This window comes from Malus domestica, chromosome 16 (assembly GCF_042453785.1).
Source record: "Malus domestica chromosome 16, GDT2T_hap1".
Lineage (NCBI taxonomy): Eukaryota > Viridiplantae > Streptophyta > Magnoliopsida > Rosales > Rosaceae > Malus > Malus domestica.
In genome coordinates, this window is record NC_091676.1 from 13,137,041 (window position 1) to 13,164,210 (window position 27,170).

Sequence of the window (27,170 nt, forward strand, 5' to 3'; positions counted from 1 at the left end):
TATAAATTCAGCCTTGGTTTCGCCCTTTTTTTCACCTTCGCTGCTCACTCCATTGATTCGTCTGTCTATTGCCCAGCAAGCCCTGGTAAGGGTTTTTAGGAAGGCGGCATTGGACAACGCACATGAAACAGAAAAAGGTAATAATGGCGAAGATGGCTCGGTGTGTTGTAGGTTGTTCTGGTGGCGAGCAGCCAGGTTAGGTGTGTGCTTGGGAGAGAGGGCAATATTGTGGAGAAGATTAGGCAGGGGAATGGAGCCCACTTTAGGATTTTGCCCATAGACCAGATTCCGCCATGTGCATCCCCTACGGATGAGTTGATTCAAATAAATAATGCTTTTTTTTTTTTATTTAGTTGCTTTCGTTTACTTGCATTGGAGATGATAGAAATGTTGGTACTTTGTAATTGTGTGCTTTTTAGGTAGCTTATTTCAAAGTTATTGGTTTAGTATCTTTATATGCAGAAATGAATTTCTTTGAGTGATTAGACTCATCATGTCTGCATAATGACTTGGTGTGATGTGTAAGTCCCACCGAAGTTCTTCTGAATACAATGATGTACTAGGTATTCGTGCTTAGACCTAAATGTCAGCGAGTGCTCTTTATATCTTATTAAAAATATGCATAAATGAGGAAGACCACATTATGAATTTTCGCTAAAACTACAAAGACATGATTTCCATTACTAGACGTTTTCATCCAGGCAAAGATGGTAGGACTTTAACTCAAAACTTGCCCAAGGGCATAGAAAAGGGTTAATAAATACAAATAGGACAATGATTGTTAACACTACGAGGGAAGCATGCTTCACCTACTGTGGGGATGCAAATAACATGTTTTGGTTTTGTTGTGCTAATGCATTACTCATGGCTATATTCCTGTTTGTTTGATATACATTTAACAGAAGACTTTTCAGTTGTGAAGAAAGCACTTTTGTCTGTTTCAGGTTGTCTTCAGCATAACCCTAAGGTAGATGTAGCTAACTCTGGTGCTACCAAAATTTTAGGGGGATCGAGTCACAGAACTGGTATACCTGCGCAAGTTGACCCTATTGCTCATTGGGGCTTTGGGCTTGGATTTAATGCATCAGATTATCACTCAAGGAATTATTCTTCTAATCTCGAGCCTGAAAATATTGGAAGCGGTAACATGATGGCTATGGAAGAAGATGTGGTATTCAAGTTGCTATGTCATGTTGGTAAGGTTGGTAGTCTGATAGGGAAGGGTGGAAGCTCAGAGTACAACGCTAGTGAGTACATGCACGTCGATTTGGATGCTCTTCTCGACATGTCCACTGATGAGATCGTCAAGCTCTTCCCTGGCAAAGCTCACAAAAGGTAATAAACAATTTTCTCGATTCGATTTCTTGGTTTGATTTTTGGTGGATTTATGAATTGGGTTTGAATTGGATTGCATGTTGGAATATGTAATGCAATGTGTGGGTTATATATTAGAATATTTAAAGTATGTATTGTGCTAGCTTTGTGGTTGGTTTTGGATCTCAGCATGTGTGTGGTTCAGTTTAACCTCTCTGTGAACTTGTGATTTGGCATATACTTTAACTTCTCTGTGAACTTGTGATTATGGTTCAGTTTATGTGATATAGTTGTCCTTATAATCCTGAAACCGTGAAACATTAGAATTGTTAAACTATGCTTATAGTTTTACTTTCCTTATATTTTTTAGATTCTTTGGATTTATAAGCATTCTCTGATCTTAGGGTGGTACGAGAAAAATTGGACAAAGTATTGGAGGTGTGTTTAATTTTCACTTCAACTACTCGCATTATTTATGGTATAGATTGGTGGTTGCTATGCTCACACCTTGAGCTAAAATTATGCAATGCTCTTCATTAGAGCTTATGTTTATTTTTCAGATTTTCATTGTTTGGGTTTCTTACCAATTGACAATTATATTGTGCTTGATATAAGTTATCATTTTTTTTTTTGCAGAATAAAGATAATAATTGTGGATCAATGTTCGTAGCACTATATTCAAACTCGTTGACAGTTGGTTAAAGTGGACATGAAAAACTAGCATTATAAGACATATCATAGGATTGTAACAAGTACTTGTAAAAAAATTACATTAATATAAAACAATTCTTTCAATAAAAATTGGCATTGAAAATATTATTAAATTAAAAAAAAAGTATTTGTACCCTTTTATTTTTGCCAACAAAGTAGGATCAACGGAAATGTATAATTCCAACGAATCTTGACCCTCACAAATATGTTTTTGTGCGTATTTTCGACAGTTCTTAACTATCAGTAATCGTAATTGCGACGATTGTGCGCTCTTGTAAACAACATTTTACTGTTGGAAAATCATTTTTCGACATAATGTTTTGGTCGTAAGAAAATCATCGCAAAAAATAGATGTCGTCGTTTGGAAAGTATATTCAACGACCATACAAGTATTTGAGACCACACATACATGTCGAAAATAAAATAATTTTGTCATTTTGAAAAATCAGTTTCGACTAAAAGATACCTAGTAACAACAAGCCACAAGCGTCATAAATGAAGCATTTTCGAGGGATGGTAAAAAAAAAAAAGTATTTCCAATGAATCAATTTGTGACGCCCAGCGAGGGCTTTTTCCCATCGTAGATAAGTATTTGCGACAATAAAATGCCTTTTCCGACGACATTTGACCCTCGCAAATGACCATTTATTTTGTAGTAATTGACTAGAAAATAAAGGGAATGGACACACCTTGGTTTAAACACAGGACCTAGAGCTGGGCAACGACGCCAATTTCTTGATAGAGAAATTGAATGTCCTACATTGAAAATGTATAACAAAGTATCAAAATCTCACAAAATAACCAATAAATTAATACTAAGATTAGGGTAAAATATATAGTATAATATGGACTCATCAAATACCTCCAAACTTAGCTTTTTGCTTGTCCTCAAGCAAAACAAAACTAAAAAACAAAGATAAAAACTAGCAAACTTAAAAACTTTATTAAAACTCAACTAAGACAAAATTTTCATCTTCAAGTTGCAATCCATAGAAAACGTTAAAAACTAAAACATCTTTCCAAAAGTTCCAACCAATCCCACTATAAAGTTTAAGCCATTTAGAAACAATTAGAAAAGAATTCATGAACTTTGTTTGGTGTAAAGTGAACCAACATAATTAGGGAGACTCGACTAAAATCCCTACCTTTCATCCTCTTTATTTAAGACTTCACACATAATAATTTGGTGTGTATGTATATATATATATTTATTTTTTTTCGCTTTTTTCTTCAATTTTTTTTAAATTTTTATTTTTTTAGTAACAGTAGTGGTCGTGCAATGTTAGTTCCCTTAAGCTTTCGATCCAACCCATGTAACAAGCTTTAGGTCAATGACTCCCAAACCACAAAGGCTTTAGGGCACTAGGTGTAGAACACCTCTACGGACTTATTAACTCGAGCTGAAAAGGCTACGAAATCAACTAACCACCCTGTACCATTTGAAGAAGCGTGTAAGCTGTGTGGTGATTGCCTTCTCGATTATATTGCAAAGGTTATTCTGTACCTGTTCAAAATTCATTCTCATATCGGACCCTTAAAATTTTAGTGCTTAAAATAGTCTAATACTAACTATGAACGCACGTACTTTTTTGCATCTCTGGTCTCTTGCAGGACAACACTCCTCGCGTTGTGAAGCTACGAGACGGTATTGGCTGCCCGTGTGGTGCTACCCATGTTTCTGATATATCAGAGAACAAGAGTATTATGGTGAGAATCCATTTGCTTCGATGTTCTTATGAATTGGTTGACGTCCCGAATTTTTCTCAAATTTAGAAGCTTGAAATGAGTGTTTAACGCAAGAATATGTTGGTCTACACTCTACAGTGAGGTATTTTACTACTTGTACTGGTTACTTAAATACGGACAAAGTTCTTCTATAGTATCGGGTGACTCGGGTCCTCTTTGTGTAATATAAAGATCTGGATCATTAGCTAAAATTTGACAATTTATATAACTTTTGTCATACTGTTCTTGTAAACCTAGAAATCATTCGGGGGTTTTAAACAATTCTGCCAAAAGCGAAGCAAGTGCTTGTAATTTGTTTGTATTACCGTTTAATTAGTATATACGGAAAAAGACCCTCCATCGACACCCCACAGGCATAGACAAGGACAGCAGTTTGTTTCACACGAACGAGTCGAAAGCGTCACCATCCTCATTTGGATTTCCTGGTTTCAAGTTTCGATTAAGAGTCGAAACACTTATCGGGCAACTGGAAATCGCCAATGCCATGCCTGTGGCGTGTACTAGGAGATGTACTTGTTGATAAACCTAATGATTCTACATGCTCTCCACTAGTGGCGAAGCCAGAATTTCTCAGGGGGAGGGGCGAACTTAAAAGAGTGCAAGGTTAAAGAAAAATGGTAACAGCTAAATCTTTTTATATAGTAATGTCTTTCATAATTAATCAATATAAACAAATTACAATTGTTGCCGGCGAGGTTTCATGTCATGAAAACGTCGCATAATAGGCTCATTATCAATAAAAGCAAATACATATCTCTCAATGTAAACAAATATGCTATCACTCAACCATTGATCTTCCATCTTGTTATGCAATGGTATTTTCACAATCTTCATAGCAGAAAAAGCTCTTTTCATAGCACAAAATGGCGACACCCTCAATTCCCTTTGCAACGGTTACAAGAGCTAGTTGAAGTTGGTGTGCAAAACAATGAATATAAAATGCTTAAGGATACTTGTTCAAAATCTTTGTTTTAAGGCCATTTAGCTCACCTTTCATATTATTAGCTCCATCATAGCCTTGTCCCTGTAACTTGGACATACTAGCTCCACGTTTGATAAGATTATTTTTGGTTGGCTAGCCTAACCTAAGAATAATTTACGGAAGTTGGAGATCTTTTGCAGAAAGCTAAAACTTCGACGTTGTCCAAAAATTTTACTCATCCAAAACAAGATTAAAAAGCCACTTAGACTTAGTACCACGGTCTAAGTGAGAGGCCTTAAGTTTGATGAGAGTAAAACAATTATAAAAAAAAAGGTCAAATCCAAGAGAAAATCTAATCACTGAATAGTATGATAAATATGTTTGCTAGTGACTATTGCTGCACTAAATTTTCCAACTCAATCCTTGTATATTCACAGAGTTGAAGTACATTTGTTTTTCTGATCTGATAACCAAAACTTGTTAGCCTTACATCAGTCCCGGAGTAAAAGAAGTTGATGATTTCGAATAACGTTCAAGGAGTGACAATGGCGACGATCCTCATGGATGTTCGTTCTAGTTAGACCAGCAAGACTTAATCTAGCTGCTGATCCATACACATCAACCATTTCCTTCGACATGAAACCTTTTCGAGGAGACTCAATGCATCTTCTTGTAGAGAATCTGTTCCCCAAGACAAGATCTCCAACATCGGCTTTATGGCATCAGCCTCATGCAAGACGCTAGCTTCTCTTTGAGGAGAGGCTTTGACAACCAATGTCGAAAGAGTTTGAATTGCTTCGATGGCAATTTCATACAATTCTCCCGATAACAGCCTCACCAAGTCAGGCAAAGCTTTTGCTTCCAAAGGACAAAATATGGAAGTCACACTGCAGATACCACCGTGCGCTGAGCATAGTGGAGCGTTCGATGGCTTGAAACAGGACCAGCAGCCGATGGGTTTGAAGACAGTAGTGAGCTTTGGAGATAGTGGTCCCCTCTATATATTTTTTATTTTCCCCACTTATACGAAACGGCACCGTTTCGTTCCATTTTTTTCAAATTTTTTAACTAGTTTCTTTTCCCCCACTTATACGAAACGGCACCGTTTCTTTCCCCATTTATACGAAACGGCACCTGGGTGTTTTGAAAAAAAATTCAACAGAGTAGAACTGCAGCACCGGCGCTGCAGGAGACGAAGAGCAGCAGCAGCAGCAGGGGAGGGGCTGGCCAGCCCTCAAGCCTTGTTTTTCCGGCGAGGGGAGTGGCGGCAGCCACTCCTCGCCCTCATGTGGCTTCGCCACTGCTTTCCACGTCAACAATCCTTGTCAACTTAGCAAACACAATCCGCATTATATGGTTCCTGCTCAACTACTTCACAACAGAGTTTGGATAACACACGTCTTCAACAGATTGAGAATAATCACAGTTCTCCTTTAACATGACTCTATCATCACCGTGTATCTTGGCTTTCTGATATGTATTTCTGTAATTTGAATTCCATTGTAATCTCTATAACAGATTCATTGTAATCTTGTAAAGCCTATATAATGAAGTACAAAACTCACTCATAATTAATTGAGTTGAGCTTATGCAGTCAGTCTCTAAAACCCTAGTTTAAACTCTTTCATGGTATCACAGAGCTAAAGTCTCACGACACAATCATTTTTTTCCTTCTTCTTTCTCTCCCATGGCTTCCCCATCGCAATCAGTCACTTCAATTCCCCTCCCAAATGCATCAAACTTTCTTATGATCAAACTGGATCGTACCAACTACCCCTTCTGGCAAGCCCAAATGCTCCCTCTCCTCCACAGTAGAAACCTTGTTTCCTTTGTCGATGGAACCCATCCGTGTCCTCCTGCTTTCCTCAAAGATGTGGATGGCAACCTTACTAACATAGTCAACCTTGACTTTGAAACCTGGATACAACAAGATGCCACAGTCATGTCGTGGATCAACTCTTTAGTTCACCTTACTGTTCTCGTTGCTTTAATTGGGAAAACTAGCTCCCATTCTGCCTGGACAACCCTACGTGACCGCTATGCTTCTCAGTCAACCGATCATCTCATTCAGCTTCGCAGTGAGTTAATGAACATTCACAGAGGTGATTCTTCCATTTCTGAATTTTTGGATAAAATTAATTGTCTTGCAGACACACTCTCTCTCTGGTGCTCCTATTTCAGACTCCGACATTGTTGCCATCATCTTTAATAATGTCGGTCCTACGTATGAGAGTACCGTTGCCTCCACCCAAGCTCGTGACGAGGCGATTACGTATAATGCTTTGGAAACATTCATTCTTGGCGCTGAACGCCGACAAAAAATGCATTCTGCATTCCTCGCTGAAATTGGCCCTACTGCCCTTGCAGCAGCTCGCATTGGTTGACGTGTTTCTGCTCCTTTTCGTGGTCGTGGATCCTCCTCTGGGTTTCGAGGTCACGGCAGTGGTCGAGGTTCTTCATCCCGCCCATACAACTCCCTAGGCTCTCATCATGGGTCTTATCCAAGCTCTTTCCAAGGCTCTCAATCTCACCAACCTGATGGAATTCTCGGCCATGCTCCTTCTCAGAGTTCTTTTCCTACTAGTCGGATTCAATGCCAGATCTGTAATTGACTTGGCCATTCAGCCATTGATTGTTTCAACCGTTTGAACATGTCTTATGAAGGGCGTGTTCCAGCGCCAAAATTACAAGCTTATGCTGCTGGTGTTCCACCCGCATCTGCTAGTGCTCCCGCTATCCAGAATTGGCTTTTCGACTTTGGTGCCAATGCTCACATCACAAATGATCCAGCCCAGGTGTCTAATCCCCGTCCTTACCATGGTCCTGACCAAGTCAATGGTGTCGTAGGTGGAACAGGTTTGCACATTTCTCATATTGGAAACTCTTGCATTCGCACACCCAAAGCCATTTTTAAATTACCCAACACACTATTTTGTCCTCATGCTTCCACAAACGTTATATCCATTCATAAGTTTACCACTGACAACAACTGTTCCCTAACCTTATATCCAAATTCCTATGGTGTTCAGGACCTTCACACGGGGAAGACGCTTTTCCAAGCCCCGAGTAGAGATGGTTTCTACCCTTTTTCCAATATTTCATCATGCAATAAAGGAGTCTATGCATTCTTAGGTGCTAAGGTGTCCAATCATGTTTGGCACTCTAGATTAGGTCATCCATCATCTCATATTTTGAATTCTTTAATTTCCAAGAATAAATTACCAGTCAATGGTGTTGTAACTAGTGCCTTTTGTCACTTATGTCCACTCGGCAAGAGTCATAAGTTACCCTTCAGTTTGTCTAGTTCTAGGTCCATTTTTCCTTTACAATTAATTCATTCGGATGTATGGACTTCTCCTTCTGTTTCAATCAATGGATTTAAGTATTATGTAGTGTTTATTGATGACTTTTCTAGATACTCATGGTTATATCCTTTAAAACTAAAATCCGATGTTTTTTCTACCTTTGTAAATTTTAAAAAATTAGTTGACAACATGTTTAGCACCATAATCAAATACTTTCAAACCGATGGTGGCGGAGAATATATTAATAACAATTTCAAAACCTTTTTGACTCATCATGGTATATATCATTGTTTCACATGTCCTCATCATCCCGAACAAAATGGTGTTTCAGAACGTAAACATCGTCATATTGTTGAAACTGGTCTTACTCTTCTTGCTCACGCATCCCTACCCACTTCCTTTTGGGATGATGCTTTTTATACTGCCAATTATTTAATCAATCATTTACCCACTAAGGTCTTGAATGATGAGTCCTCATTTCAAAAACTTTTTCTCAAAACTCCTCAGTATGATATTCTTAAAGTATTTGGTTGTGCATGTTTCCCATATCTTAAGCCATACAACTCCAATAAATTACAGTTCCATTCTACACGTTGTGTCTTTCTTGGCTACTCATTAAATCAACAAGGTTATAGGTGTCTAGACTTGTCTACAGGTCGCGTCTTCTTGTCCAGTCATGTTGTTTTTTATGAAACTATTTTTCCTTATACAGAAACCAACTCTACTCATTTATCTTCTTCTCCCTCTTCACCTAACACCATAATTACTATTGACCCCCACATGCCCACCTTCCATCCCATTTCCCCGGCATCACCTTTTCCCATCCCCAATGTTACCCCATGTCCTCCTCCTAACCCTCATTCTGCCAACCCCATTCCTACCCCATCAATCCCTCATGACACCCCACTTCCCACTCCCACTGTCCCTTTCTGCCAACCTTACTCCCTCATCCTTATCACCTCCAGTCACTAATCCACCTTTAGATCCCCTAGTTTCTCTCCACCCTGCGAATGCAAGTACATCCACTGTTACCTCTTCATCTCAGAGGCCCACTCTACCTACACATCTCATGGTTACTCGTGCCAAGGAGGGGATTCACAAACCTAATCCCAAATATTCATTTATTGCCCATACAACTAATGATGTGGTTAAGCCTACTTGTTTTACACAGGCCAACATATATGCAGAATGGAGACAAGCTATGGCAGACGAGTTTAATGCCCTTCAGTGAACCGGTACTTGGTCCTTGGTTCCGTTTCAATCATCCATGAACGTTCTTCCAAATAAATGGGTGTACAAAATTAAACGGAATTCTGATGGCTCCATACAATGATTTAAAGCACGACTTGTGGCAAATGGTTTTCATCAACAAGCCGGAATTGACTACAGTGAAACTTTTAGCCCCGTTGTCACACATGCCACTATCAGACTACTTCTTTCCATTGCCCTGCACTACAATTGGCCCATTCGCCAACTTGACGTCCTAAATGCCTTTTTACATGGTTCTTTGACGGAGGAAGTGTATATGCGCCAGCCCTCTGGCTTTGTTGATCCTCAATACCCCTCACATGTTTGTCGTTTGCATAAATCTTTATATGGTTTAAAGTAGGCTCCTCGCGCCTGGTTTCACTGTTTTTCTCAACATCTTGAGCACTTGGGCTTCCAGGCATCTCTGGCAGATTCCTCTTTGTTTACTTTTTTCCATGGCACCACCATCATTTATTTGCTTATTTATGTTGATGATATCCTGGTTATGGGCAACAGTTCACGTCATATCAGTCAACTTATTGCTCAACTCGGCCACATGTTTTCTATGAAGAATCTTGGCCATTTACATTATTTTTTGGGCATGGAAATCACGCGGACTCCCACTGCCATGTATCTTTCTTAGTCAAAGTACATCCTAGACCTTCTCAAGAAGACTAACATGGTCAATGCCAAACTACTCACCACTTCTGCTGCAACTGGTCGAAAATTAAGTTTATATGACGGAGAACCATTGTTAGATGGCACTGATTTTTGAAGTGTCGTTGGGGCACTCCAATATCTTCTCTTTACAAGACCTGACATTGCTTTTGCCGTCAATCAGGTCTGTCAATATATGCATTCACCCACCAATGCTCATTGGGCTGCTGTTAAACGTATTTTACGTTATTTAAAGGCTACACATGATCACGGCATTGTCTATAGACCCAGTCCTCTTACTCTCACTGCTTTTGTTGATGCCGACTATGCCGGTGATCCTGATGACCGTCGCTCGACAGGGGGCTATTGTATTTTTCTTGGCAATAACTTAGTTTCTTGGAGTTCCAAGAAACAGCGCGGTGTCTCTCGATCCAACATTGAGGCCGAATATCAACAGATGGCTTATACAGCCGCTACATTGTCTTGGTTTCGTCATTTATTTCGAGACCATCTTCCACTTACATCCCCACGATTATGGTGTGACAATATCAGTGCCCTTGCTGTTGCTTCCAACCCTGTTTATCAGGCTAGGATGCGACATGTTGAAGTCGACTATCATTATGTTCGAGAGAAAGTGGTGCGCAAAGATCTTGTTGTTGGATATGTTGCTACCACGGACCAACTTGCTGATCTCCTCACAAAAGGATTGTCTCTCACACGTTTTCACTATCTTCTGTCCAAGCTTCCCGTTCGCCAACGACCGCTTAGCTTGCGGGGGAGTGATAAACCTAATGATTCTACATGCTCTCCACGTCAGCAATCCTTGTCAACTCAGCAAACACAGTCCGCATTATATGGTTCCCGCTCAACTACTCCACAACAGAGTTTGGATAACACACATCTTCAACAGATTGAGAAGAATCACAGTTCTCCTTCAACATGACTCTATCATCACCGTGTATCTTGGCTTTCTGATATGTATTTCTGTAATTTGAATTCCATTGTAATCTCTATAACAGATTCATTGTAATCTTGTAAAGCCTATATAATGAAGTACAAAACTCACTCATAATTAATTGAGTTGAGCTTATGCAGTCAGTCTCTAAAACCCTAGTTTAAACTCTCTCACTTGTGTGGTCCACAGTCCACATCAGGAAATGCTTGTAAAGCATCGCTTCAAGTTTCACAATCTTCCTACATTTTGGATAAACTTACAAAATCATTGGAAATGTACAAAAATTTGGATTACACTTTGTTTTTCATTTGGGTGCTTAAAAATTTCATTTTCATTGACAAACGATAAGATCATAGAAATTATACAAATTATTTTAAATTACAAGAATGAATATTCGAACTTGAATATCGAGACGTAGCACATTGTTTTAATCAATTTGCCTCATGTTTAGGGTCAAAAAGTTTGTGTTGGCTCTTCTTTATTTTCTTTGGATTCAACTTTTCTTTTGGGTTGAAACGTGGCTTCACGTTAGGGTTTTGACCCAAGTCAAGTCCACTGAAAAACGCGGAAGGTTGATTGGGGAAGTTTGAAGGCCATCTCTCAGTCATTTGCTATGACATCTGATGACCTATTAACTCGGCCGAAGGCGATCATCAGATGGAAACATTGGTCGACATTAGCCAAGTGAGAAAAATGAAAAAGCAAACTAAGGACAAAAGTTACTTATTTTAACATGTCTTATCCAAATTAATTAGAGTTGCGTCCTTATTTCCCTGAATCTAAATCAAAATTATTTTTTTTCGTACTTTAAATGAGTTGTTTTTGTTTTGGTGAAATAGTTTAAATGAATTTTATGTGGACTATTTTATCCTTTGCTAACAAAAAATTAACATACATATTTCAAAGAGATTTGTGGTATGTCCCGGCTCTAAAATAAAGTAGACTCGTCTCCTTTTAAACTTTTATTAACCAAAACAAATTAATATGAAGATAATAAATTATTTTCAGATTAAGAATTTTAAAAGAGCTTTATCCGCGAAATTAAATTATTAATTCGAAAAATTATAATAACATAACAAAATACCACACTTGTAATTTGGATGTGATCCGTGGGCTAGGCCAACTAAAACATTATATGTCAATAACATGTTACTTACAAAGATGTAAGCTTAATTAAGTTGGTTTGAGTAATGTATTTCTTTTTCTGCACTCAAATTTGAATTATTATCCTTGTAATTCAGATAAATTTAGTGTAATTTATCATATAAAAAAAACTAAACGTGTCACTTACAGGTAATGAGAATTGAAATTATTATGATTCTTGAGCTTTGTTTTCTATGATATCGGTTTTGAAATCATTAAAGTACTAGCTCTTCTTGGGTTTACTACACATAGAGTTAGGAAAAAAAATGTGGATTTTTTTTGCTTAAAAATCATAATCCAATACATGAAATTCATGAATCAGATCACCTAGGAAGTACTAGTTGATTAGACTTCTTTTCTTACTTACTTTATTTCTAAATTTTACAACTTATTACTTTTTTCGTTCCTACTAAGTAAACATGTTACAAGTAGAAATATAGTTGTCAAATTTATCATTCCAAATTACACTTTAGTACAAAGAACATATTTTAACACATAATTTGGCTAGTTTTGATGGGATCGTTAATTGACATGACATATACTACTTGTCACAAATACAATATGGAAAATTTTATTTGAACCCATATAACTTTTTTCTACAACCAACTTACTCTCTACACTTGTATTATTTTTAATTAAATACTTAATATCTTTTTAAACCCAAATTTACTACCTAAACTAACCTCACAAACTCAAGTTAAAATGTAAATTTATCTTTACACCCATTTATAAAATAAAATCTCAAATTGAATCATTTGGTGAAGTTTCTTTATGGGAATTATGAAAGCTTTTTGGAGTTCGACTTCCGTGGACAAGTTGAATAATTTGGTGAAGTTTCTACTTGTTTATGAATCTTCCATATACTAATAATAATTTCCTTTTTAGTTTCCTCTCCAGATTGTATGGCCTGTTATGTTTGTTGAGAAGACTAGATGTGCAGCAATGGCAAAAAAGTTAAAAACAAAGTTCAAATTAATTAAAAATATATCCAGAAAGAATATTAGGGTTTTTTTTTTCTGTCGAATTTGAAAGAATATTAGGTTAAAAGGGTAAACATCCTTCAGCCTCCATCCTCATCTACTCAATGTCATTGCTACTCCTCTGTATACTTCTCCATATAGTAAAAAAGAGAAAACAAGAGGAAGAAAATAATATTTGCCAAAACTGCATGAAAGGATGAGAGAAACGTGGAATTATAATATTTCCCAAAAATGCATGACAGAGATGAGGCAAGTAGTATATGCATAAACCTTCAAGGAAACCAAATTGGCAGGGGAAACCAAACAGCATGAAAGAATGAGCTGAAATGAAGGTAGGATAAACATTGTATGATGGCAGGGACGTTAGGGAATCCGTCAGTGTGCCAGGTACGTGCTTGCGCGTGTGGCCGTGCCTTGGAAAATTATTCTAAAAATATGGGGATGTTCGTGGTGTCGAGTAGGTCACGATGGTATATTCAAACACCTCAATTGAGCAACGTATGAGAAGTTATTACATAGTTTTGGTTATGTACTTAAAATAACATTAAAATAATTGTTTCGCATATAGGTGAGATGTTTCCTGAGGACGAGCGCAGTCAGGCGAGGCTCGGGGGTTACGACCCTGCCACATACCAGTGAGTGGACTTTTGATTTTCTATATAAGTATATATGCTTTACATTTTTTTTCCCAGAAAGCTTATTTAAATGATTTTATATTTTGAAATGCCATGTCATATGTTTTATACTTAAAATATGCATTTGGTAGTTATATATGTTATTGTTAACGTTGCGGACGCTCAGGTAAGTTCTATATGAGTTTATAGATGGTGGATGTGAGTTGCATGGTTATGATTACATTTGATGCATTTAGAGCTCATAAACCTGCACCCCGGTGTTAGTGCTCCCGCCTGTGGCCAGGGCACAGTCCTTCACGTGATGTTCACCTCCCGCATCGCACGCTCACCTTGGATCCAAGTTAGGTGCACAGTCCTGTTGTACAGACCACTATAGGTGGTTCCGACTCGTAGGTGACCTGCGATTATTTGCACAGTTTTCACGTGATCGTAGCACTTGAGCGTATTTATTTACACCCAGTCCTGTCGTACAGACCACTCTAGGTGGTTCCGACTCATGTGCAGACGTATTTGATGAGCTATAGGTTCAGCCGTACAGGCCACAATAGGTGGATCCGGCTGACATATTACTTTTCATTGATTTACTTCACATGGTTTACTTATTTTGTTATAATGAAATATTTGGCATAGCATACATGTGGATTTGGCTATTCCAAGTATGGTTTCGATATATATATGTATACTATTTTCTGGGAAATTATACGGGTTTTACGGCGAGGGGTTATTACTTTTGATAAGTGAAATGGTTTTGAAAAGCTTGTTTTTGCCCACTCACACTTTCTATTTTGCACCCCTCCAGGTTCTAGGTAGGAGCGCTTGTTGGTGGCTTGCGAGGAGTTGAGGGCGGTTCTGACAGACTGTAATTAATATAGGACCATCCCTCTGATATTGTATAATTAGTATTTGTCCTGCTGGATTGCACTTAGGTTACCTATGCTCTGGTTATGTGTAATTACACTTAAATCTCATCACTCGCACCTATATATTTGTCTAGTGTAAATTAGTTAGCTTGGTTTTTATTTACTAACATTTTTATATCCTTATCACTTCCGCACCGCGCACATGGTTACATCACTCTCGTGTGACAACCAGCACGCCTCGATTTAGGTCGGGGTGTGTCATTTAAATGCTTTAGAAATTCATAAATATTTTCTCTGAAAAGCTTTCAGTATTTTAAAAACACTTTTAAAATATCCCACTAAAAAAACCACAGCCGAAATTAAAGTTTTGCATCAAAGTTTCATTTGCTTTGTGAAAAAATCCAATCATGTTGTTATGTTCTTGTTTGCACTATAGCAAGACATTTATACACTGCAAGATACATATCACTCACCCCATTATTGCCTTCCAAAAAGTCACATCCCGCAAATACCCTTTACACCCCATTACGCGTTTTCTGAAATCTGGCTTTTTATTTATTTTTTAACACAAATAATTGTTGTGACATATGTTCTTATCAATATTGTGATTGTGTAAATCATAAGTATAGATAGAATATGAATCTTTTGGGATCTAGAAGATCTTTCCCAATAGACTTTGTATTACTTGGAGAACAAGTTTATCTCCTCCTTATTATTATAAATAAAGGCACAACGACTAGGGAATTAACATACAATTCCTCAGGCCTATTCTCCAGTCTCTTTCTCTCTATGCTGCAGTCCTTAGTTAAAGATAGGTTACAATATATTGTCAGCACGCTCTTCACGCTGTGCTAAAGAGAATTTATTCGTCTTCAATCAGGGGAGTATTACGTTTCAATTATTTTAATTGATTAAATTTTGATTTTATTGAATTCATATACTTTTATTGATTCAATTTATTTTTCTTGTGTTAAACGTGATACAAGTTTTGAAGATGGAAAGCCGAAGCTCGAAGAAAGAACTCCTACAAACCTGTTCACAATATTCATCACGCAATCCAGGTTCTTTTAAAACAATGGTTTTTATCTCGATATTTTTTCAGCCTTGATTGCATGAACCTTCACCATAATGCATGACCCAACTTTACGTTTTACGAATTTTATATTCTACATCAATTGTTTATGCATTATATTCATAATCTATAATATATAAAGCTAGAGCCCCACTTTGGGGTCACGGCTTCGACAAAAAACAATATGACAAAATTGCCCCTCATCCAAAAAAATCCAAAAGAAGCCCAATATAGTATATCAAATAGTGCATGGGTAATTTGGTAATTTGGTCATTATAAAATATAATATAAATATAAGTCGGAAGAGAGAAAAGAATAAAAAAATGGAAGGATGAGTGAAAGTTGACGGTGCCCACATGAAGGAGAAAGAAAAATATAATAAAAAATAAGAAAAATCATGAATGTTGTGTTTAAAACATCTTAAGAGGCATGTAATGCCGGTTATAAAAAAGGTTTTTCAGACGTGGATAATAATGTGATTAAATAAGTTGTCAAATGATTTTTTTTTTAACAAACGATATTATCTACACTAAGGGAAATGAGTGGGTTTAGCCTCACAATAGGCTAGCAATAATGTGATTCAATCAATTGTTTATTAAATATTATTTTCTTTATAAAAAAAGATCTTTCGCACGCGGATATTAATGTGATTAAATTAATTGTCAAATGATTGTTTTTTTTAAACAAACGATATTATCTACACTAAGGGGGAAGAGGTGGGCTTAGCCTCACAATGGGCTAGCAATAATGTAATTCAATCAATTGTTTATTAAATATTATTTTATCTATTCTTAATGTAAATTCTATAGAAACCAATTTTATTATGTGAATTCAACTGCTTTAATTGGTTTATAAGGGGTTTCTTCTAGCATGATCTAAAATTATTCATTTACTTTAAATATTTGACTTTTCTTTTGTCAATTTACGCATATAAATACATTTAAAACGTATAAGTCGTGCGTAGCACGCCGTGATTCAAAAAATGCCTTATGCATTGGCGTGAGCGCATGCATGAAGGCTAATATTGCTATTATGTGAATTGAATATGTGTGAATAAGCAAGAAAAAAAGAAAAAAAAAAGAAAACCCTAGAACTCGACTAAGGCCTGGAAACATGGATATATATATATATATATATATATGTTTCAGTTTGGGCCTAATCTATGAGTGCCCAGTGCTTGATCATTGAGCTTGCGCTGCACCTGTGTCTACACCGTGGCTTGAAGCCCACAACTGCACCAAGTAGCCAAGCCCAATTGAGCCAAGCAACTCCTGGCCTTAGCGTACAAACGAGGTCGTTCATGGCGTCTTCTTCCTCTAGCCCCTTGCACCTCGACGGAATAGAGGACTGCGCCCGCAGCCACAACCATCACCAAATCTCGGTGATTGCAAGACAATGGTGATGCCAGAAGCTGTCTACCACTGTCGATCTCGACGACAGAGATTGATTTTCCTGGTCCAAACACTTTGCCAAATTTCTTTAGACACCCATTGCGATTCCTGGAGCCTTCACAGTCGTTTTCCACCGTCTCGTTTTTCAAGATTCACCGGCAACGGCTTCGACCTCCGTGATCCATGCTCGTCGCCGTCCTTTGTGACGCCATCGTACTACATTGTTTCCTGATGAAACCCTTCACCCATCGCAAATGGGCTCGAATCTCATGCCTAGGAAGCCTTGGGCCCTTAATGCTCTCAGCCCACACCCAACAAACAATTCTAGTTTTTTTTGGCTTAAAACCTCGCGGCCCGTCTTATTTTTCTTAAACCTGTTGCATCAGCAGCCTGCCTAGCAGCCCATTCTGGGCTTGGGCTCATTCTCCAATTTTATTTTATTTTGGGCTTTCAGCCTTTTTTTTTTCCAGTTAGACCTGCAATCCAATTCATGTGAAAAAATTGTGTTCTCTTGCTTTATATATTTTTGTCTTGTATATATTGCGTTTGTTTGCAAGTTTTATGAACCTGAAGTTCATACTTCCGAACCCGAAGTTTCTAAAAAAATGCCATAGAAACCTAAAGTTTCTTAATGCGCAACACCCATGTTGAGACCAGAAGTTTTCCATGTTTAAATCCATTTAAACCAAACCATGTCTTAGAACCTGAATGTTCTAACTTTCATGTTTATGGAAATTTTATTTCCTAAAACAACAATCACATTCTTGTTTCTGCCCTTTAGCGTATTGTCGAACCTTAACAAGTTCGATTTCACTGATTTGGAAGTTTCGAACAAGAAACTACTTTATGTGAATACAAGACGTGGCACCCCGCTTGACTACTACTAGTTACGAAATCATTATAGCCAGTTATGGTGTGGAAGAGCTGAATAAGCCTTCGCCATGATCTTCAGTGGAATACTTATGCCTGAAGCATATCAAATGGAAGTACCTCACTAGCAAGGACTCCATGGCTATTTGACTCGCTATGGATCATTTCATATCATGCAAAGATGAGTTCTTGCCCGAAGCAAAACATGATTGAAACCTTTACGTCCATGAATAGGTACAATTCTGAAGTTTATATCCGATCGAATTTTGACTGGAAGAAAATCTTTCTCGTCTTTCTATATCTAAATTGTTCATGAAGTAGCAGTATAAAGAGTGGAAGTTTACCAAATTCTCGGATCTGATTACTACCACACTTGAGAGAATGGTACCCCTGCAATTTAGCTGGGAGTTAGCAAACGGTATAGACCCAGTTTCGACTGGAGTTTACCAAATGGTGGTGCCCTGCTTCGGCAAGGATACACCAACATGCATGCTTTATTTCGGCAGAGGTGTACTGAAGGGCATGCTCTGCTTCGGCAGAAGTGCACCGGACGGTATTGCTCTGCTTTGGCAAAGGCCTACCAAACAGACCCATCTAGTTTCGGTTAGAGCCTACTGAACCCAAGTTTGGGTTTGTTTTTCTCTCATAATCCCATTTCGAGTTTGTTTTACAATTTATGGTAGAATCAGGCCTGCCAAGAGGTGGTATCACGCCCGAAGCATGATCCTTGGCACCTAAAACTTCAAGAATAAGGAATAATATTGCCGAACCTCAGCCCTGCAGAATCTAACTTTGTTTTGACGGAACAAATCATTGGTTATGCACTTTTATGTGCTTTTACAAATTTTGTTGCTGTGTAACATTCACATAGTTAATCTGTGAGACTAATTTTGCTCCACCTAACACATTTGGAAGAGCGAAATTTGACATGGAAGGTCGTATTGGTCAAACCCCTTTGTATATTTAGTTTACTTTGTGAATAATTTATTTTATTCTCGGATTTAAGATTGGTGTTTGGATGTCACGATTATTCTCGAATAAGAGTTAATGAACAAAAAATTACCACATGTGACTAATACAATTAACTCATGCTTAGGTATGTTTTGTGGGGAAGTTAGCAGTCTGGTTCTATGTTAATTTCATACCTAATCATCCCCTGACAACCATTCAGGCTTATCCAACCTGATTGTGGGGCATGGCACTACCCTATATTGTCCAATGGTACTAATTTTACCATAAAGGGAAGCCTTATACTCACTCGTTCCGGAAAAACGCATTTTGAGCTTTAAGGATATTCGAGAACATTATTACCATATTGAAACCAATGTAGAAAATGGAGTAAAATTCCTTGGCATATTACCATATTGCACTTCCTACGAATATAGCCAGAAGCATATTCTAGAGAAGATGGAACACTTAATGAGTGGATTACACCCATTCAGGCCCACTATGTGGCCGGCCAGAAGCTCGCGATTCCAAAGAAATTTTTGCTATAAATGTACGTTTGGGATATCTAGGATGATCCGTAATGCGCCGTTTTGGGCATCATTTTACCATAAGTAAAGACATCATACCTGGAAGCGTATCATGCCTTAGCACCCTCCATATTTTCTACAAAGGATTCAAGAGGACATTTGTGGACTGATTCAACCACCATTCGAACCATTGAGATACTTTATAGTATTCGTTGATGATTCTACACGTTGGTCACACGTGTGGCTATTATCCACAAGCTGCATTATCCACACTGGTGGCTCAAATTAACAAGCTCAGGGCTCACCACCCTGATTATCTGATCAAACCTATTTGATTAGCTAAGTTGGAGAATTTACATTGAAAATGTTTTGATGGATATTGCATATCAGTTGGGTTTCGAAGTTGTATATCAAGTACCCCATGTTCATACCCAAAATGACCCAGCAGAAGCATTCATTAAATGCCTTTAAATGATTGCGCAATCGTTGGTCATACGTACCAAGTTCCCGATCTCTGCTTGAGGCCATGCTATATTGCAAGCAAGAATGTTGGTCCGCCTGAGGCTCGTCGCGACCTAACCTTATAAAGTGTGTGTCAATTGGTTACCAGATACAAACCCGACATATTGCATATGCGCGTCTTTGGCTGTGCAGTCTATATGCCATTTTGCGCCGCCCTTACGTACAAAAGAAAAAAAAAAGATCCTTAGGGAAAGATGTAAATCTATGTCGGTTATGATTCTCCTTTTAATATTTGTTACTTAAAACCTTTTGACAGGCGATCTCTTTACTGCTCGTTTTGCGGATTATCACTTTTATTAGACAGTACTGTTAGGGGGAGAGAAGAACATTAATGTTCCTAAAGAACGATGCAAATTATTGTGGACATCCCCACTATGTCTCATATCGATCCCAATCTAGATCTTCAGAGTATAATCAGACACTTCATTTGATCTAGCAAAAGTGACGAAACCACATATACCAGCTGCAAATGTGCCTGCAAAGATATGTACCAAATGTACGATGGACCTTCGTCCTGAAAGTAGGAACGCCACTACTGTGGCCAACCCTGATACATTGGCAGCTAGCTAATCAACCTGTCATACGCTGGCAAAGTGGCAGATCACTCGGTTCGAGGATTCACCTCCTCAAAAGTGGAGGAACGTGGCACAAACAAATCCGCTCCTCGATCGCTGTCTCAATCATTTTCATCTCATGAGATTAAATCCGGATTATTCCTGAGACATGAAGTTCTTGGTCTAGTATACTAGTTTGGATGAGATATGGAATTGGAATGAGATTAGCATTGATGATGTTTCATTTATATGGTAACTACCGACATAAATGAAAAGCGACAATAACGAACCACGTTTCGTTAATTAGTGTCAATGTAGAACTGATTGGTTAACTAGAAGAATCAATCTATGACAAATAAGATGAATGAAATAGTGCGATATGACGCCTTATGGTGCAAGGTTTCTTTCATACGCCATGTGATTAATTGCAGCATTACAAACGTGGTTGTAGTATCTCTGGGATCCTGATACAAAACCTACATGGAGTTTCCAAATGACTTACATGTACTGATTTAAATAGTTATAAACCAAAAGAACACCCTCTCAATTCTTAAGAGACCTTCACTTTGCAGATGTAGAACTATTCGGGCGGATGTGGTATACCCGTCTAAGTTAATATTTGATCAGTTAGGGATATATGCCCCTGCGTGTACAAAATCCAAAATTGCTAGAGTCGAGAATACTGATTCGCACCTAAAGTCGGACTTTAAGATGAATGATCTTGGGAAAACTCAACATTACCTTGACCTGAAGTTTCGAGCTAGTTCTGATGGTATTCTGGTCCACCACTCGAACTAAACCTAGAAGGTGTTACGTCTGATTATACCCTAGTTGTCTGTATGCTAAATGCAAATGAGACATTTATGGATGGTATGGAGCATAAGGTTCCTTATTGGAACGTAAGGGAACCATATCTAAATACCATTGGCATTTGTTGTACTTAGCGCACTAGATCGAACATCTTATGTGCTAATAATCTTTTAGCATAAAGCAGCACTGTCCCTACACGCCATCACCAATTTGGTGTTAAAGATGTTTTTCCTTTACTACGGATTTGGGCTTATCTATCCCTATGCATCTCATAATAGATCACACCCCTTTGATCTTCAGAATGATGCCTACCTTGTGGGATTCATTGAATTAGACCATTTGTCTGACCGCACAAGGTACGTTCCCGAATGGTTGTGTCTTTACCATTAAAGAACACCGCAATATCTTGAAGATCAATCAGATAGACCTTTGTTGCGAAACATTTGAATCGTTCCAAGACTCATTGTATCTCATTAAGTGAGAGATATGGTCGAGAGCTCTTGTTAAGCATATTCAAAATCTCTGTGATTTTCATCTATCGTTATCTATGAAGACAACGTCATATGTATCGACCAGATCATGATACATCCAACAAGTCAACACCAAGGATATTGTGTCTACATCAGCATAAGCATCAGAAGATTGAAATCAAGCAGTCCAATCCCAAACAACCTTACCGACCTCTGCACGACGTCATTGCCAAAGTCTACCTTCCAGAAACTTGTCCGAGGAATTGGTATGCGTAACTTTCTCACTTACGATACTTGTAGTTTCATTTGGAAGTTTTGTCAAATTCAGGGGGAGTATCCAGAACTATCCTTACTTGACCTTAATGTACTCTTTTTCCTACGATTATGAGCATTTTTCCCATTGAGTTTTTACTACCTAACTAGGTTTTGACGAGGCACCCATCATGGGTTGGTCATACCCTTGTGTACATCCTACTTGCGTCCTGAAGACGTATAGTTTTGACTTAATGCAACTTCTCACTTTTCTCCTTTGACTATGAGTTTTTGTCCCACCTTGGGTTTTGCCATAACGAGGTTTTGTGAGTTTTCCTACCCATGCATTATTCTGTTTGTTTTAAGACTCACATTCGTTACTTGTGCCGACTAGACGAGGTGACTTCATCAACTGCTTGTACATTTGCCTGAAGATCTGATACGCCATCTACTTGAGTATTTGCACACTCAAGGGGGAATGTTGTGACATATGTTCATATCAACATTGTGATTGTGTAAATCGTAAGTAGAGATAGAATAGGAACAATTTGGGATCTAAAAGATATTTCCTAATAAACTTTGTATTCCTTGAAAAACAAGTTTCTTTCCTCCTTATTACTATAAATAAAGACACAAAGATTGAGGAATTAACACACAATTCTTCAAACCTATTCTCTACTCTCTTTCTATATATGCCGCACCCTTCACTTAAAGATAGATCACAACAATAATATCATTATTTTCTCTAATTTTCATCACAAATAATCATTTGGTACCAATTAAAATACATGCACAAACAAATAATTAAATAAATAAATAAAAGAGAGTGGCAAATTGGTCTTTTAACATGACAATATAACAATTATTAAAATCTCTTCAGGTATATAACACAGAGTCACCAACTAGACCCATTAATTATATAAATTTTTAACAATAATAACAAAAACAAAGGGGAGGAAATTAAATTAAATTATAAAAATAAAAATTGAAATTGAAATTAGCGCCTGCAGCGAGTAACGGCGCTACAGCCGAGACGGTAGGGATTTGCCGGAGACCGATGTCGAGCAGCGTTCCTCTTCAACGCACCGTAGCTAATGTACCTCGCCCTGGCTAAGATACGCCGGTTGATCTCCGAGTCCATCTGCATCTCCGCATCCTCGTCCTCGTCAGCTATCAGTCCCCCCGCCGCCGATCTCGTCGAACCCCAGCTCAGGTCGCCCAGCTGGTGGCCCCCGCTGAAATCAACGGCCGAAGCTGAAGCAATCACTACCAAATGGGCGGCCAGGATTGCGCAGATGAAGATGCAGCCAAAGAGTGATGGAGTTCTTGAGCTTGAGCTTCCCATTTTTTTTATTTCGGTTTTGTCTAAAATCTCAAGTTTCTGAGAGGCAGTGGTTTGGGGGTTTTTAAACTTAGTGATCGTTGGAGAGAAAATGCCACTGGGTTTGGGAGTAATTACGGGGAGATGCCACTCCATTGACCGTCTTTATGGCCGCCCACTAATCACGCTTCTTTTGACTTTATTTGTACATTTAATTTGGGAAATGAATAAAACTGCCATTTATATTCTTCTTTATTTTTTTGAAAGAAAGTGTTGTATTGATTAAATAAACTCATTCAAAGTTACATATGTCTTAGAGGAGGAGCTTCTGAATGAAAGTAGAAGGCTCGTCAATCCAAACTAGATTATTGCTACTAAACAAAGCAAACTTAGCAAGATGGTGGGCAACCCCATTACATAAACAGGAGACATGAATAAATCTCGCCTTAGCAAAAGTGGAAGCCAGCTGCAACACATCCTCCGCGATCATACCTATAGGCGATGAAACTATATAGGTCCCACTAGAGGATATTTGTTCCCCATCCCCTATCACTCTTCTTTGCTTGGCCATGCAAAGAACCATCTTCCGTTGATTTCTTTGTCTTTTCCGCGCCGCACCGATGTAAGAAAAACCTAATTCTCCTTGTCTTCTTCTTGGGTGAAGCTGCCACGGGGCAGCCGTCGAGGTGGTACAACGCGTCAGCTGGCAGAGGCCAGGAGTCGGCTTGGCTAAAGCCAATGGAAGTTGTGTGGCTGGGGTCACGGATCGAGGCGTTGGGGCGCAATGCTAGGTGAGCCGCATGGCTTATATATTTTAGGCTTTTGGACCTGACGTGGGCCAGGCCTGTGATTGAGAGTAATGAGGAGGTCGCGGACCTCATGGATTGCTGGAATGTTGGGCATGCAAGCCTCCTACCTGCTGGTCTGAGAGAAAAAAATTGAGGGAAAAGCCATCATGGGTTAAGCTCCCCTACCGAGTATCCTGAATGTCATTAGTTGCTTAGTCATCTTTGCCAAGAGAAAGGTGGGTTGTTCTCGAGAGAAAAGATGAAAAGGATAAAGGCATATACATTGGCTCGTCCGATCGCTATCGTGGACGAATGAAGGTGGAAAAAAAAAAGATCTTCCCCACATGCTCAAGAAAAGCCGAAGACTTCCTCCACTGCTCATAAGGGTCCGCCTGTTACTAATAAGCTTGTGATTGACTTAACTTCTTCCAAGGGGAAGAAAGATGAAGCTGCTAGATCTGAGCTAGTGACGCTTGCAATGCCAAAGGTGGCTAGTGCAAATGCTGATAGGATTGCTCATCATAGAAGTTTCGTCATGCCCCTAATGCCAAAATTTGTGCCAAAATGTCCGTCGGGGGCTAAGTCTGGTTTATCTTTGGAGAGACTTGCTACTATGAAGAATGATAAGGTGGACTCTGCTACTAAAGTGGCGCCAAGGCCTACTCCCCCTGCTGCTGAGATTGATTCGCCTGCTGGGAAGGAGGAGACTGCTCGTGTGGGCAGCTGTGAGAAATTCACTAAGCCTACTTTTGGGGAGGCTCCTGAGATTTGTGCGCTTTTAAAACCAGATTTGCTTAAAGACATGGATGCTTGTGCCAAGTTTATCGATGGTGTTAGAAAAGTTGTTTGCCCAAGTTCTTTTGCAAAGTATATGACCGAGTATAGAAAGACTGTTTTACTTACAATGATGCAGAAAACGACTATTCTGGCAGCCGAAGCTTATTCTTCTGCCGAAAAGATCAAGAGGTTGGAATCTTAAGCGTGTCTTTTATGAGCTTCGTTCTGCTGCTTATGCAAATGATCAAGAGTTGATTACTGCTTATAACCAAGTGATCCACTTCAAGAAGGTCGTTGATATGCTTAAACCCCAAGTGTTGGAACTCCAAGGTGCGCTGAAGATCAACGAAAGTTTGAAGAAAGAAGTGGTTGAGCTACAGTGCGTCCGTATTGGTCTGCTTAAGGAGAACGGGTAGCTGAAAGGTGAGAAGGCTGGGCTCGAGGCTCCACTTATTCAGAGTCAGGCCGATTTCTACAAGTTAGGTTATATAGATCATTTCTTTTGTAGGCCGTCCGACTTCGAGTTTGATGGGGGAGACTTTGAAACCTTCTCTATTTCTTCAGAAGACTTGTTTGCCTTTACTTTTGAGGTCTCTATTGGTGAAGTAGTCGGAGAGGTTGATGTCTAAACTGGAGCAGCTGGGGGTGAAGCGTCGGATGATGCCGCTGCTAGGAGGCGGCTGCTGAAGGTGTGGTGGCCGAGTAGTCGTGGGATATCCAAGCCGCTGAAGGTAGTCTTCTAGGTAGCCTTTAGGATTTTCCTTGTTTTCCTTGTTGTTCTTATTTTTCTTAAACTCATTCAACCTTTGCTAGTCGTTTATCAATTTACTAGAAAATTTAATAAACTTGCTTCCTTTGTTTTTCTTCATCTTCGCTTCTTTTGTTTACGCCCAACCTTTGACTTTTAGACCAGCGGCAGGCGTGCTGCTTTTCTATAAACAGATAGGCCCATGTAGACTATGCAGCCGTAGGTATTGGTGTAGAACTTTTGCAAGGTTGTTAACCATAGGGTTGGCATTCGGACGCCTTACTTTCAGAATCAGACGAGTCCGCGTGACCACTTGGTTGTTAACCTTGACTTTCTTCAATCTTTTGAGCTGTGTGGCCTGCATCACAACATACTAAAGATTTTTGGGTCATGAAATTCGCTAACCTTTGGTATCAAAAGTACGTGGTTGTATGGAATTCGTAAGTAAAGGTTCGAGAGAACTCATTGCTCTTTATGTAACCAATGCCGTGGGTTGCGTAGCAAGTATCACAACACTTTAGGAATTAGTGTAGATCTAATTGATCATTCCACGCTTGGCAGAAGTGAAGCTTATCAACTACGCAACATGTCCGTAGTGGATAAAGCTCCGTGCATGCACGCTAGCTTGTTTAACCTTTCATAAGAATGTACGGTTGTATAAGTTTAGCATGGTTTTACTGCTCAAATGGCAAGCCGTATGTAGTCTTTAGGAAACTGTATGCTACCTTAGTGCACTCGATAGTAGCTTTAGGGTTCCAGGGCAGCCGTCCATGGGGCGTACTGCGTAATGTGCCTCCTCCGTCTCTGAGGCCTGGTTCCACTTGGATTAGGCCAAGAGACCCAAAATCCTTCAGTTAGCTAAGCCTTGAAGAATACCATTATGGCTACTTCTAGGAATCCCGGCCTAAGCCATCGTGAACCTAGTTATACCAGGGCAGCCCGATTCATCCACATATGGATATTTAGAGTGTAAGTTTATCCTCCTACCTTGGAGAGCAGACCCATGTGGATGTCAAGGAATTGGTTTACCCTCTCGCACTAGAGAAGTTTATCATCTCGCACTGTAGAGCAGACTCAGATGGGTGTCGTGAAATTGGTTTACTATCTCGCACTGGAAAACATGGTTGGTCCTTCAGGAGAGGGGGCGCAATTACTGCGATGAGTCCTTAAGAAGGGTGTAGTCTTCTTTTGAAGTACATGAGTGATCAGTTATTGTAAGCGTGCAGCCAAGCCAAGTTGTAGATTAATTCTGAATTCCTCATTGAAAAACGAGTGAAACGAATGAGAACTTAGCTGTAAGGTAGGAACTGCATAACAACTGGATAGTCCTCGGCTTGCGAGGTGGTGCCCGTCGAGCTGATTGAGTCTTCGGGCTTTGATGTGGCGGAAGGTCATACATGGTATTTCTTCATATTGTAGGCATTCCACTGTTTTTCGATCTCTTTATCGTTCATGATGGCGATGGTGTAACTACCCTTGCCGCCTGCTTTGCTGATCTTGTACAGATCTTCTCAGATGGGATCCATCTTTTTGGAGCTTTCTCTACGGGCAGTGATGAAGGCTTTTCTTAGGATTAGATCTCCAAGTTAGAACTGCCGGCTCTTGGCCCATTTGTTGTAGCTGAAGAGGAATTGTTGATGGTAA

At 39.0% G+C, this 27,170-nt stretch overlaps 1 long non-coding RNA gene across 1 annotated transcript; it reads left to right on the top strand.

Moving 5' to 3' along the window:
• Window positions 1-1,187: 1,187 nt before the first annotated feature.
• LOC114822342 (uncharacterized) lies at window positions 1,188-2,130 on the top strand. Its single transcript, XR_003770420.2, has 2 exons — window positions 1,188-1,335; window positions 1,951-2,130. It is a non-coding gene; the product is annotated as an uncharacterized lncRNA (long non-coding RNA).
• The last annotated feature ends 25,040 nt before the right edge of the window (window positions 2,131-27,170 follow it).